This window comes from Bidens hawaiensis, unplaced genomic scaffold (genome assembly GCF_021521415.1).
Source record: "Bidens hawaiensis isolate Kalapana, Puna unplaced genomic scaffold, B.hawaiensis_p1.1 tig00003488_1, whole genome shotgun sequence".
Classification (NCBI taxonomy): domain Eukaryota; kingdom Viridiplantae; phylum Streptophyta; class Magnoliopsida; order Asterales; family Asteraceae; genus Bidens; species Bidens hawaiensis.
In genome coordinates this window covers 2,458,373-2,472,764 of record NW_027491195.1, presented here as the reverse complement: position 1 = coordinate 2,472,764, position 14,392 = coordinate 2,458,373, and the positions used below count along the sequence as shown (strand labels likewise).

General features: G+C 35.9%; 1 pseudogene; it reads left to right on the top strand.

Moving 5' to 3' along the window:
* Positions 1–11,555: 11,555 nt before the first annotated feature.
* Positions 11,556–14,184, top strand: LOC143623556 (receptor-like protein kinase FERONIA pseudogene; annotated as a pseudogene).
* Positions 14,185–14,392: the final 208 nt, after the last annotated feature.

Below are 14,392 nucleotides of genomic sequence, written 5' to 3'. Positions count from 1 at the left end.
TCTTTAGTGTCATATTTTTTAGATATTGTTTTTCAACCAAGTCAAGTTCGTTAACCGTTAATTTAACTAGTAAGATTCCATCACCTAGGTAGTCGTTTCTCGCATTTGGTTAAAACCCTATTTTTATAAAGTTTCATTTTTAGTTTAGTTTTTAATTAGTTAAGTATTATTAGTTTAATTAATATTTAAAAAAAATCTAAAAAATCAAAAGAGAGTCTAGATAAGTAATTAATTAGGTTTAATAAGTAGAGTTTACCCATAGTGTCCTAGGTTCGATATCCGTTCTTACTTGCTAGCTACATAACGACCGGTACACTTGCCGATTGTGTGGTTTTTAGGTGAATTCGGTAAAACTTGGTTATAATATTATACATACTTTTCACACATCAATGTGCTTGGGTTTTCATTTTCAAAACTAGATTTCTGTTTTCTCAAATTCTCAAGATGATGATCAGTTGATGAGCAGCTAGGACCATTCTGTCCATCAACCTCGCTTTGATTGTTTCATCATAAACTGTTTCACAATCTGAATCAGATGAAGAACATTCATTTTCATTACAATCAATTTTACAACTTTCATCACTTGAAATTTCACAGAATACAAGATTTGATCCTGACATTAAACTTCCCAACATAGATTCACACACTTATTATATAAACTGGATTGTTAATTGATTTGGTTAGATCCACACAAGATTCAAAACGTGGTTCTAACTTTCCTTTTTGCTTACAACCTAAGTTAACCTTACCACAATCACCATTGTTTACATCACCTGCTTCACAAGACACATTGATGTTAGATTTATAAGATGGAAGGACTGGAGCAGCAGTTTAAGAAACAAAAGGGACAAATTTCACTGGTTTTGGTGTTCTACCAATACCATATGACATTTCTTCCTCAGGAGAAGTATTATAGCTAAAATGGGGCAAACTGGTGTAATTGTCATTTAAAGGTGGAGGTACAGCAGTATAATCGTACCCCAGCCCCGACTTTAGCTTAGTAATTCTCTAGGCTCCAATAATATCATCCAATTTCTCAGATGATGTTTCAAATCTTTCGACTATCTTTTCTTGTTCCTTTTTATCACAAGCATCAAGTTTCTAACTTTCAATTTCATCATTTTAATTTAGAAACTATGTTTTTATAGTAAATTACTTCTTGTTCAGTTTGAAAAATTTTAAGTCTAAGATTTGCTACATTATCACGATGAGTTTCAATCTTTTCAACGTAGATCTTGTCGGCTTTCACATACTCAGCATTCAACTCTCGAAGTTTTGAAATTTCTTTCAAGACTTCATCATGATTATGTCTATAAAAGTTAACCTTGCTTATGCAGGCTTGAGAGTAAAGATTGCTGTATACCTCATCGCTAGGTGATGCATGAGAACCTGCAGCTGATGATGAAGATGCTTCGTTGGTAGAAGAAAAGGCCATTCCTGCCATGTTGAGATGATTCTACAGCTCCTGAAACTGGTCATCCCAATCTATACCAGCTTGGACCTCTGTTTGAGAGACAAGGGCTCTTGAGTTGGAACTTTGACTGCCCTTGTGTGGATGATTACCAATTTTAGGAACCAAAGTGCTGGGCTTTTCCACCATGTGCTTTTTCCCAGTTGACTTGCTGTTTGGGAGGATTTTTACTTTGCTGAGTGCTAGGCTTTTCAACCATGTGCTTTTCCATACTAGATGGGTCACTTTTCAACAGAGGAAGTGCTTCATAGTAGCTGGAACTTTTACTTTGTTGAGTTTTTGAGGAAGAGGTAATCACATGGGCCTTCAAGGCTTGTTCAACCGCACTATCAACTGCTTTCTGAAATGAGCTTGAACCAGATGACATAGACTGATTGCCAGTTGAGATAAATGATGTCTTCTGTGGTGGCACATCTGATGAGTACTTTGGAGTGTTTATTGGGTACATGTTTTGCTAGGTTTTGCTTATGAAAGCAGTAGGCATTGTTGATGCAGTATTCATCCCAGCTTGATTCAGAGAACTTATATGGTTGTTCAACCTCATTTGCTCAACCATTTCAAATGACTTGATAGTGGATATCAAATCAGTATTTGACATTGTATTCAGGTTGGTAGTTCTTTTGATTGTCACAGTGTTGGTACTCCAGCTATACGACAAAGAATTCAACAATTTGTGGTTGATTTCAAAGTTCATGATGTAGACACTTGCAGCTCTGATTCTTACTAACAATTTTTCAAATCTTTTTATCAAATCCCCCACATTATCAAATCCCGCAATTGTAGGTCCCAACGCGGGCGGATCTAACAACGTGTCTTGGATCAACCAAACTCGGTGCTAGCAGAATATCACACTGGGTCACCTTTGGTCTCGGATCTTGAGTATTATTTGCGGTTATGATTTTAGAGAGGGAGAGAGAGAACTAAGAGAAGAAACAAAGATAACAATTGGACAAAAAGCTTTTTTGTTTTCATGGCATGCTCCCTATTTATAGAGGAGCATGCATGAGAACCTTTATATTATTTTCAATTGCCCAATAGACTTCTTTACAAGGCCCAAGGCCCAAATACATACAAAATAGATATAATAAGCCAATTACATAAAAACCAATACAAAAGATTAAATAAAACAAAACGGAACCTAACATGAATCCATCATTTGTTAAGGTTTTGTCGGCTCCGTATTCAAAGAATTGGGTAACAACTCGCGTACCATTGTTTTTAATATTTAATTTTGTTTATTTTGAGGCGGCTGATTGTGTTCACTGGTATATCAACAGTCAACCTATAAGCTATTTGTTGGTATATAAATATTTGGTTTATTTGGTTATGTGTTCGGTTTGTGTCTTTTAATTTGGTAAGATTTATAACTCTTTGTTGGTATATTGATACTTGGTTAAATGAATATTGTTTATTAATGACATGTTTTATGTTTTTGCAGATATTACACAGGAGAGAGACATGGAAAGTGGAAGCCTGTGTGCCCAAACCTTTTCATTTGAGGTACTTTGTTACTTGGTAATTTGATTTTTAAAATAACATTTCATAGATCATATTTATTAATATATTTAAAAAAAAAAAATTTAATCCGTATATTACACGGGCATAAAGACTAGTAATGATATGAAAAAATAAGATCAATATGAGTTGATACAATATTCTTTCTTTTATGAAATTAAAGGGACATTTTTGTTTGTAAGTGAAAGCTTCTTTTCTTCTTCACGGGAATTAAGATTCTTTGTCTTTACGCATTAGGCAATGACATTATGACAATACGTCTTATTCCTTCAGTCACGAGGTTGGAATTTATAGATTTGTCATTCTAATTAGTATGGTTTATAGTGCAAATCCAAGTTCAAACAATTCATTAGTCCATATAACCACCCATATATATTTTAGTTAGGTTATATTTAATTATAAAGTTTACGAGTGAATAGACTCACTTAGTCGCTCTTTCCATCCTTAGAGAAGGATAAAAGTCACGCTTGTTTTTTAAATCCTTAATGCAATACTTTGTGAAGAACACCAAATCGTTAATGCAAGGTGTTGGATTGCAAACCAAGGAAAGAAAGGTACCTAATTTTCAATAGAAGTCTGGTATGGCTATGCAAAGTAGAAATTCAAAGTAAAAGAATACTGAATATGTCACTTAGGAAGGGAAACATTAGGTTTTCAGGACGAAACGAAACCTTTTGTAAGGAGGATATATTTGTAACATCTGGTATTTTAAAATATCAATATTGATGTAGATGGGCTTATGTGGAATAATCAAGAGTTTATAAGAAACGGGTTTGAGGGTGAACTTTGGAAAAACCTATCGTTTATATAACAAAACATTGAAAATATGGAGGGTGAATTACCACTTTTACCCCTTGGAAAACACATACAAGCTCTGAACTCTCTTGAACGAGTGTTGGGTTTTGCCCTCGGATTCAAGAAACGAAGACAACAACGTGCATATCTGTTCATTACATCAAGTAAAAGGGAGAGGATCGAGATCAAACATCATCTACAAGTTTGGATTATAGATCCATTCTCATTCATGGTACGTAACTACGTTTCGTTAAAAATGTGTCTTTAACGAGCTTCGAATTTGTTGGAACTATATAGAATGTTAGATCGGGTCTTGTAGATCATGAACGTTTAGAACTTGAATTATTGATCTTATAACAAACCTAGAACCTATAACTCGCCAGTTGACATGATAGAATTGGATGACCATAGGTGCAAGTTTCTCCACTTGCAATCTCTATTGCATCGATGGTGGTCTAACTGAAAGATCTAAGTCAGACAGGCTGGTCAAGTAGCAAGTAAGAAAATGTCGTCCTCTTATATGGGTAAGACTTTTACTTATGTGTAGGTGTTTGGAGTCTATACACATCTAGTTGTTAAGAGGTCGTGATGAGTTAAGTTAAGATCGTTTATCGGCTTGGTAGAATCAAAGGACCGCAAATGCGGATTTCTCCAAACTATGTTGCAGCCATGTCGGTCTAAGAGATAAATCTCATTCAAACATGTTGGTCGGGTAACATGTAAAATATGTTGGCTTTTTATATGGGTAAGAGTTGTGTTGGTTTGAACACGTTTTGCCAAATATTGTTTAACTAGTCTAATGTGACAACTTTTTATATTTGTCAGAGTAGACATGGGTAAGAGTTAAGTTCACCTAGAAACACATTTTATCCAAAACTTTGTTACATACATAACCAACCCATCTTTAAGTGATAAGCGATATGCTTAAGAAAAGAAAATGCAGGGTAATCAAAGAAAGAAGTCAACAATTTTAAGAGGTCATAAAACAAGGCGACAATTTGTTTTCCATTCATAACTGACGGCAACAAGTAAATGCATGAGTTCTTGGAGAGGTCTTAAAATTCAAGATTTCAATCCATCGTCTTTATTCTTTAATGAAATTGATGACAACAGATTTGGCGTATTTTACCTTTTCCGTTAACTATGCTAGGCTAGTTATCTTGTAGTTACAATGGTATGAGAGATTTTATATTCGGTTGTTGTAAATATAACTAGTTCAAAATAGTGCCATATACAGTCGGTTGTGTGTTTTAGTTCAACAACATAATTGTATCAAGTCGGAGTGAATACTACAATGTTATAGTTCATAACATTTTGAGTACAATGTTTTAGTTTGATGAAATAAAGTTTTTTAGTTCATTACAATATTATAGTTTGATAAATTAGAGTGAAATTTTAGTTCATTATTAGACACATGGCATAACGACAAAACTTTACACTCAAGTTGAAAATATATTGTGTTAATTTATTATAAGTAATGATTCTTGTGAAATGACTACAAGACCATTGATGCTTTAGATGAAGATAATAAGTGTGACATTTGAGCTAAAACAAGGTACACCTCAGTACGTATTTACCGATTAAGCAAATAAACACATTTTGCGTAACAAACGAACGATTAACCGAACGGGTCGGGTTATGACCCAGATATCTCGGGGGGCCATCTATAAGTGATAGCAAACAAGTTAAACGAAAATATGCTCGTTTAACTACCCGCTATAGATTTAAACGCGAAAGATAGTTACAAACCAAGCATTGTATCATCCGTTAAGCCGAAAAATACTTACCAAACACTTATTTGAAACGTTTTAAGCGATCCGTGAAAATATTTTTGATTTTTACAAACATATAGTATGTTTTTATAATTTTACACAAAACTAGCCGAAAAACACTCGTTTTCGCGTTGTTTAACGCACCCAATAAGTTTTTCACGCCAAAAACCGAACCCGAACTAAATTTGGACCGGGCTTTTCGTATTTGGGCTTGAGAAATTAGAAACTTGGGCCAAAATGGGCCCAAGGTGGGCCCATGATGGTTTGATCGCAAGCAGCAGCACCCCCCCCCCCCCCTTTTTATTCTTTCACATTTAAACTAGATACAAGATATTTTAACATCATTTTCTTGAAAATTCTGGACACAACTTCTTCTCCAGCCAAAAACAGCAAGAAAACCTAAGGTAAGGAGCTTAAATAAGTAGCTTTTTACCTGTTTAAACTTGTTTAATACCATAAAAAAATGTCTTGGTTACTAAAAATCATTCCTAACCGTGTAAAAATCCTAAAAATGGTCCATAAACATGTTTTGATCATACACATGGTAAGGAACCTGTTTTGATAGTTTTTTGGCCATAAACACGGATTAAAGGGTTGAAACGGCGTTTTTACGGATCAAAAGTTCGTTTTTGTGCACTAGCCGAAACCCTAAGTTAAGGGTTGTTATGTTGATGAAATATTGCTTGGTTTGTGACATAGGACTTGTACCTAGCTTTCTTAGAAGCACAAGAACCTGAAAACTTGAATAAAAAGTCGGAAACGAGCCAAACCCGTTAAGGTAATGCCGAAACACTGTATCGAATCTATCGGTATACGTTTCCGGTACTCAGAAATACTAATCTAACGAAAATTATGGAGAATGAAACCAACCAATAATGGATTGCTACCTCATATTTATAAAACTCAATGAAAATTTATTAAAGAGTGTATGAAGATCATAGTCTCTCTCTCTCCCCTCACTCGACTTCACACACCCTTCATTGAAAGGGTTGGTGGTGATTTACCTGCCAGTCTTATACCCACTGTGTGCTACAATGGACAAATGGCAACTTGGGGGGGGGGGACGGTGGGGCCTACATTTCTCTCTCTATCTTTCACATACATAATATATAATGGGACGACAAACAACAGTGGGACGCTGTGAAGAGAGACTTCGAAGCCTTGTTTCCTACACAACGATAAACTGAAGGCCTCGAAAGAGGACAGCATAAGTACGTGAACCCCAACGCAAAGACGCCACCATCACCCTCACTCTGCTAACGTTATTTTATGGGATTTCTCCATATAATAGTAACCAGGTTTCTAAGTTGTTCCAATCAAGTCACTCTTAAAATCTTTTGTTCCAATCAGGTCACTAAAGTTTCATTTTTGAAACGGTTTACACCACACCCCGTTTTGCATGCATAAATGGTTTATTGAATGAAGTAGCCTGCATATGAACATTCTGTTGAAAATTTTGGTCTACATATGCAGGTTACTTCATATGCAGGTTACTTCATATGCAGGTTCTTCACTTGCTGTTAACCCGCATGCACGAATGGTTTATTCAATGGATGGCGAATTCGGTACCGGTACCGGTACTGAAATTGGTACCGATTTGGGTTGATTACTTGTCCAACTTGAGTAAAATTAGTTGATAATATTAACCCGGTACAAGAGTAAATATTTATGCACTAATTTGTATACTATTAACCAAGTTGTTTAATATTAATACGGGTAGACTAAAAATGAGTCTGACAAAAAAAATAATAATGAAATGATTATAAAATAACATATATAGTTTATTAAACATACTTAAAATGAAACTTTGTTACTAGTAAAATTATGTTTAAAATTAGTTGAAAAGTAGGTCAAAATCTATTTTCAATTTTAAATCTTAAAGTTACTTGTATACTGAAAAAGTTGGTGTTATAACTTATGAACATTGGATGCTAATTATTGAATTTGAGAAGCTATAAGCCGAACCAAGTTGTTTGAAAAATGAGTAGAAATCTTACTTGAACCGGTTTATTCAAGCTCAAAGTAGAGTCAGCAACAAGGATATAGAAGAGGCCCATAACTCCAGTGTGGCTCTTGTCACTGCTGTAATTAGACTCCAAAGTTAAAACTTCACCTTTTGCTATTCTCACAGAACCAGGTTTAGGATAAAGCAACCTACTAGAAGAGAGATTATGATTTGGGCAAGTCCAAATTCTTGGGATTGATTCAAACTATTAAGTATTTTAAAAACTTGTTTCATCCATTTAAAAACCGTAAATTTACTTTGTCGGGTGAACTTAGAAGATACTATACGTGATAATGATGATGTTGATGTTCATGATCCTTTCTTGGATATACTTTGTTTCGACAACGATGATGGGGATGAAGTTGATCTTAGTTTTGTTGAAGATTTGAGTGGAAGTGAACAAGACTATGAAAAGGATGTTGAGGATGAAGATTATGAGGATGCGGATGTTGTGTATCCTTGTTATGTTCCTAATCTGGATTGGAAATTGGCAAAGCCCGTAGTGTTAATAAAATTTGAGAGTCCCACGCAACTGAAAGACATGCTAACTGATTATGGTGTCGCAAATGGTCACCAATTGGTGTTCATGGTAAACGACCACAATAGGTTGTTAGTAAGATGTGGGACCAAAGAAGTTGAAGACGATGTGAATGGGGTGGAAGTGTCCATTTAGGCTTTGGGCCTCTAAGATTAAAGAGGATGATTCTTTTCAAATAAAATCACTAAATGATAAGCATACATGCTTAAGGAAGTTTTATTTGGGTTCGCTTGTTACGTATACTTGGATTGCAAAACGATATTTAAAGCAAATAATTCAAAATCCCAAAATTAGTTATAGGAAAATACAAGAAGATATCCTAAAAAAGTACCAATGCAAAGTGAGTCATGATCAATGTGGTAGAGACAAAAGACAAGGTATTGGATGACTATGAGGGCGGGTTGAAAGAGCATTATGCAAGACTTTTAGATTATCAAGCAGAGATATTGGAAACAAAGCCGGGGAGTACTGTGAAGATGGCCGTGGAAACGATGCCAAATGGAGAAATTTATGTTAGTGGTTACTATATTTGTTTTAAAGTTGTTAAAGATGGGTGGATCAGTGGTTGTAGGAAAGTTATTTGTTTAGATGGATGTTTTCTGAAAAATCATGGTCAGTTACTCTCGGCTGTTGGAAGAGACGCGAATAATCATATTTTTCCTTTAGCATGGGCTGTTGTGTCTGTTGAGAATAAAGAAAACTGGAAATGGTTTCTTAATCTATTGCGGATTACATTGAAATGGAAGGTGGACTTGGACTAACTCTAATTTCCGATCAACATTGTTTAATCATGTTCTTGTATAACAATATAATTAAAAGGGTTATAATTTGTCATATTTTTGTTAAAAAATTGGTATTGTTTATAAAAGGTTGTAACATTTATAGAGAAAGTGTTGTTTTTTTGCCATTAAAAATTTTTTTTTGAACATTTTCGCAATTTTTTAAAATTTTTCTCAATTTATTGCAATATTTCAAAATATTTTTTGCAAATTTTCGGAATTTTAAAATTATTTTTTATAATTTTACTAATTTTCGCAACCTTTAAAAGTTATTATGCATGTCAAATTAATTTAAAAATGAAAAAAAACCTAGATTACCTGCTATACATGTAAAATATCCAAGATTGAAACATATATAAAACTTTAGTAACCTGATCGAAATAAAAGATTTTATAAGTGATTTGATTAAAACAATTTGGAAAAATAGTTACTATTATATGGAGTAATCGCTTATTTTAGTTATTAAACTGCAGTTAATAATAAAATATCCCATTATTTACCAACCAACGTCTACGTCCACGGACAAAAAGTCACCTCTCAATTATTGTGGGGGTCACTATCCGGCAAACCCACCCAACTAAAACCATATAATCAATGCATTGTAAGCCATCACAAACATTAATTGATCCAAAGTAAACCAAGATGTTCAATGGACGAGCAAGCACCACTACCATCTTATCTTTATCCATCATCATGCTCATGATCATCATCAAAGACTGCCATGGATGGACCGCGGCCTGCAACGGCAGCACTGCGGCCGAGTGCCAGCTTCTGGTGGACGAAGACCAAGAGTTTATGATGGATACTGAAGAACATAGACGGATTCTGGCCGGGAACGGAGGTCATATCACTTATGATCCTCAAATTCTCAATGAATGAAAGCCAAGTGAGGAACAGCTAACAAGACAGCAACACCCGAAGAACACCCAAATCTCTAGAAAAAGATTTTGTGATGTTTCTTCATGGATTGCATGGAGACTTTCACTGTTTCACATTAAGGCATTGAATACGCTAGCTATTGCTAAGTACTTTCTATAGATCTTAAACTATGTTGTGTAACAACAACCCGCGACGAATCTAGAACGTTTTGTTTTGTGGGTTCGTCTTTAACTTTTACTTTTTCTTTCAGTGGTCAATTTCTCACAAGTAACGTTAAAATTTTCCGTCGGGTCAGGTTGGCGGTTCAACATTTTCGGGAGCCCAATGCGAATTCCTAAACTGGGGCCCTTTCAAAAAATTCTTTGTAACTTTGTTTACGATACTAACAGGCTAAAATATGATGAAACTACCTTACGGTGTACTGCTTTTGCTACAGCAGTGCACTTAAAAAAATACTTTATGTTATGCGATATTGTTACAACTAATTAAGGTGACAATTTCTATACATACAATTTAAGTGTCTAAATTTTGGTATGCTATCAAACTGGTGCAGTGTGGACTTGATGGGGAAATGCTCAATTAAACAGGTTTTCGAGTACATTAATGAGTTAGGAGGGAGCAAAGTTCGGGAAAAGGAGAAATGCTTTGGTGTTTAATAAAATAAAGGTATGAGGTTTGCATGCATATGAAGAATATTGAAGATATCAAAAAATCAAGTATTTAATTGGATTAAAAAAAAGATCAAAATGAAAATTTGAAAAAAATGGTGCAGGTCTGAGGATTACTTCTGATGATAGATTTAAGGGTTTTTTTTGTTTGTTCTTCTGCAAACCTTTCCTTGTTCAGCCTTTCACTGATTTTATATATTTTTATTTGTGTTAAAAAAGATATAGAGAAAGAAAGGAAAAAAGAGACTAAAAGAAAAAAACAAGAGGGACAAGTCTCAAACCCGGGTCCATTTAGTTACAAACAAACGCGTTAACTGCTGGATCACTTGACCATTAATTGGTGCATATGAGCCCATCTTATATTTTATTTATTGCTTAAACTTACAAGCTTTTTTTATATTGCTACTGTGTTAAATTCCAAAAACTCAGTGGGTTCTAATGAATTCTAACCCTACTTTGTAGGTCCGTCCAGACAACGACCTAATAACTGCATCGAATATACATATAATATAATCATAGATGGATAGAATAGAGGGAAGGAGAAAGAAGGGATAGTCCATATTTTATTACATTGCCATTTACATACACATTATGATAATATACACATGAATACAAATAATACCATAAGTTATATCATAAGTGAGAGTAATGGTGTAAATAAGTGAGGAGTAACGGCGGGATTGATGTCTACATTAATATATATTTACAACACGCATCATATAAACTATTAACATCAAGCTTCAGGATGATGTTAAATTGATAATTCGGAACTAATAAAATAACCTATTATTACTGGCTAGTTATGTTGCCTTATTAAAACATTTAGAAAACATAGTGGGACAAACTTAGTAAGGGCACGAACAACATGAGTTCAATAACAATGTTGATGATGATAACGGCTTCCGCTAACACCTTTCAGGTTGGTCTACCCTTGGGGAGTTGTCCTTTGGTTGCTTAATGCCTACAACTTTCTGTTAGTTAATTTCTTTATTTATATATTTTGATAAAACTATATAATATCATCCGTTTACCTTGAAAAAGAAAAGTCAAGTTTGAAGTTGATGTTTCATGTCCCCTATGTTCGATCAATTAAATACTAGACCGCGTTTATAAGTCTAGGCTATAATAACCATAAATATGAAAGAACACAACACATGACTTTTCTACACAACATATCAGTATCATTCTGTTAATACTCCAGTGCATGCTGAGCTGCAACCCATAAGGAAGAATGTTTGCTCATATCATTTATATAAAACCAGTAATAGGTACTCTTCTTCAAATATACAAGCCAAGCTAAGATATCAAGTTATCAACCACACTATGTTCCCCTTCAAAATACAACTATTTTCTTGGCTCATCTTCACTACCATGACAATCGTAACAGCCAAACCATATAAACCAACCGATTACTTCCTCCTCGACTGCGGCTCATCATCCACCACAACTTCTGACCGCAAATGGGACGGTGATTACCATTCTGAATTTGTACCCTCAAACATCACCACCATTTCATTTCCATCCAAACCATACCACCTAGATCCTTCAGTACCCAAAATCCCTTACTCCACCGCTCGAATCTTTAACACGTCTACGTTCACCTACACCTTTCCGGTCTCTAGTGGGCCCAAATTCGTGCGTTTACATTTCTATCCAGCCACCTACGCCAACCTCAACGCAAACCAGTCTTTCTTCTCAGTATCGTCCAATGGCTACTCTCTTTTAACCAACTTTAGTGCTTTCCAAGCTGCCTCCTATCTAGCAAACACCAGAGTCAACGGTCCCCCTGTTCCTCACTTTGTCAAAGAATTCCTCATCTATGTAAAAGATGCACATATCCTAAACGTTACCTTCACTCCCTCACCCAACTCATATGCATTCATCAATGGTATTGAAATTGTTTCAATGCCTGAAAATCTGTATTTCAATGCTAAGACTCCTAAATATGTTAATATTCTTACTGGACCCTTTATTGATAACCACACCGCGCTTGAAAATATTTACAGGCTAAACATGGGTGGGGGAGAGGTATCAGGTAACGACGATACTGGCATGTACCGGACATGGTATCAAGATAATAGCTACATATATGGAGCGGCGGTTGGGTTGACTCATGTTTATTCTAACCCCATCATGTATACCATGGCGACACCGAATTATACCGCACCAGAGCTAGTTTATCAAACCCAGAGGGGTATGGACAACATGGCTAAAAGGTACAATTTGACTTGGATACTTCCTGTTGATTCTGGCTTCTATTACGTGCTCCGCCTCCATTTTTGCAACATTATACCACAATACACAGGGAAAGATTACGTGGATTTCAGAATTTTCATTAATAATCAAACTGCTGAGAGCGAAGCCGATGTTTTCTATTGGACTCTAGGTAGCGGGTATCCTGTGTTCAAGGATTACATTGTGTTTGTCAGCGATATCGATGGCCATCGAAGCAAGCAAGATCTGTGGCTTGCAATGCATCCTAATTCCAAGTTATCTAGATATAATGATGCTTTTTTGAATGGCTTGGAAGTCTTCAAGTTGAGCATGAATGATAATCTTTCAAGCCCCAACCCGAAACTTAGTCCCAAGCTCCCACAACCAAGCCCCACGTCTGTCGTAAAAGGGAACAAGAAGATTCCGCCATATGGCAAAATAATTGGATTTGTTGCTGGATGTTTAATCTTGTTGTCTGTTTTACTTCTTATTGTTTTACGGCGAAAACGACGAGTCAATCCCTATAGTAGCACCTGCTATCAGCCGTCATGGGGTCAAACTTCTAGCGATGCAGCACTTCCATCAGATCGCTGCAGACGTTTTACACTACAAGAAGTCCGAATTGCTACCGGTGAATTTAATGACAGCTTTATCATTGGCAGTGGAGGGTTTGGTAAGGTGTATAAAGGGCACGTGGATAACGCTACAACCACCGTAGCAATCAAACGCCTCAACCCGTCATCCAGCCAGGGTTTTCATGAATTTCGGACAGAGATAGGATTGCTGTCTAAACTACGTCATGTACATCTGGTGTCGATGATCGGATACTGTGAAGACAATAGAGAGATGGTACTTGTGTATGATTACATGGCAAATGGGACTCTACAGGAGCATCTCTACAAGACAAACAAACCTACTTTGTCATGGAAAAGGCGTCTCGATATTTGCATTGGGGCAGCCAAAGGATTGCATTATCTCCACACTTGTGGAAAGCGTGCAATAATTCATCGGGATGTTAAGTCCACAAATATCTTACTGGATGAGAACTGGGTTGCCAAAGTGTCGGATTTTGGGTTGTCGAAGCTAGGCTCCAAAGATCCGTCCAAAACACATGTTAGCACAATGGTGAAAGGTAGTTTTGGGTATATCGATCCTGAATATTGCCGGACCAAACAACTGACGGAGAAGTCTGATGTGTACTCTTTTGGAGTGGTTCTTTTTGAGGTGTTATGTGCAAGACCTGCTATTGTTCAACATGTGAGCGACGAGCAAGTGAGTTTGGCAAATTGGGGCAAGACTTGCTTCCAAAAGGGAACACTAGCTGAAATCATTGATCCAAAACTAAGCGGTGAGATTGCACCCGGGTGTTTAAGAAAGTTCGGAGAGGTAGCAAGTAGTTGCGTGCATGCGGAAGGGAATGAACGACCAGCAATGGAGGAGGTAGTTTGGGGACTAGAGTTCGCATTGGAGCTACAAGAAGTAACTGAGAAAATGGATGGTCGTGACACAATGTCAAAAAATGAGGAACTACCAAATGGGTTTAAGTAATATGTTTAGAAACTAGTTCTTTTTTTAGAACGACAGTTTTTGTAATAACTATTATTGGGCGTGACGCTACTAAAGGAATCATATATTGTACATTCATCATTCACAATAAAAGGCTATACATTGCTCAAATTATTCGACAATGATAGTCTTCCAATGGACATTCATCGTTCACAAATTAGCATAAACTTACTTAGTTAAAGTACGCAAA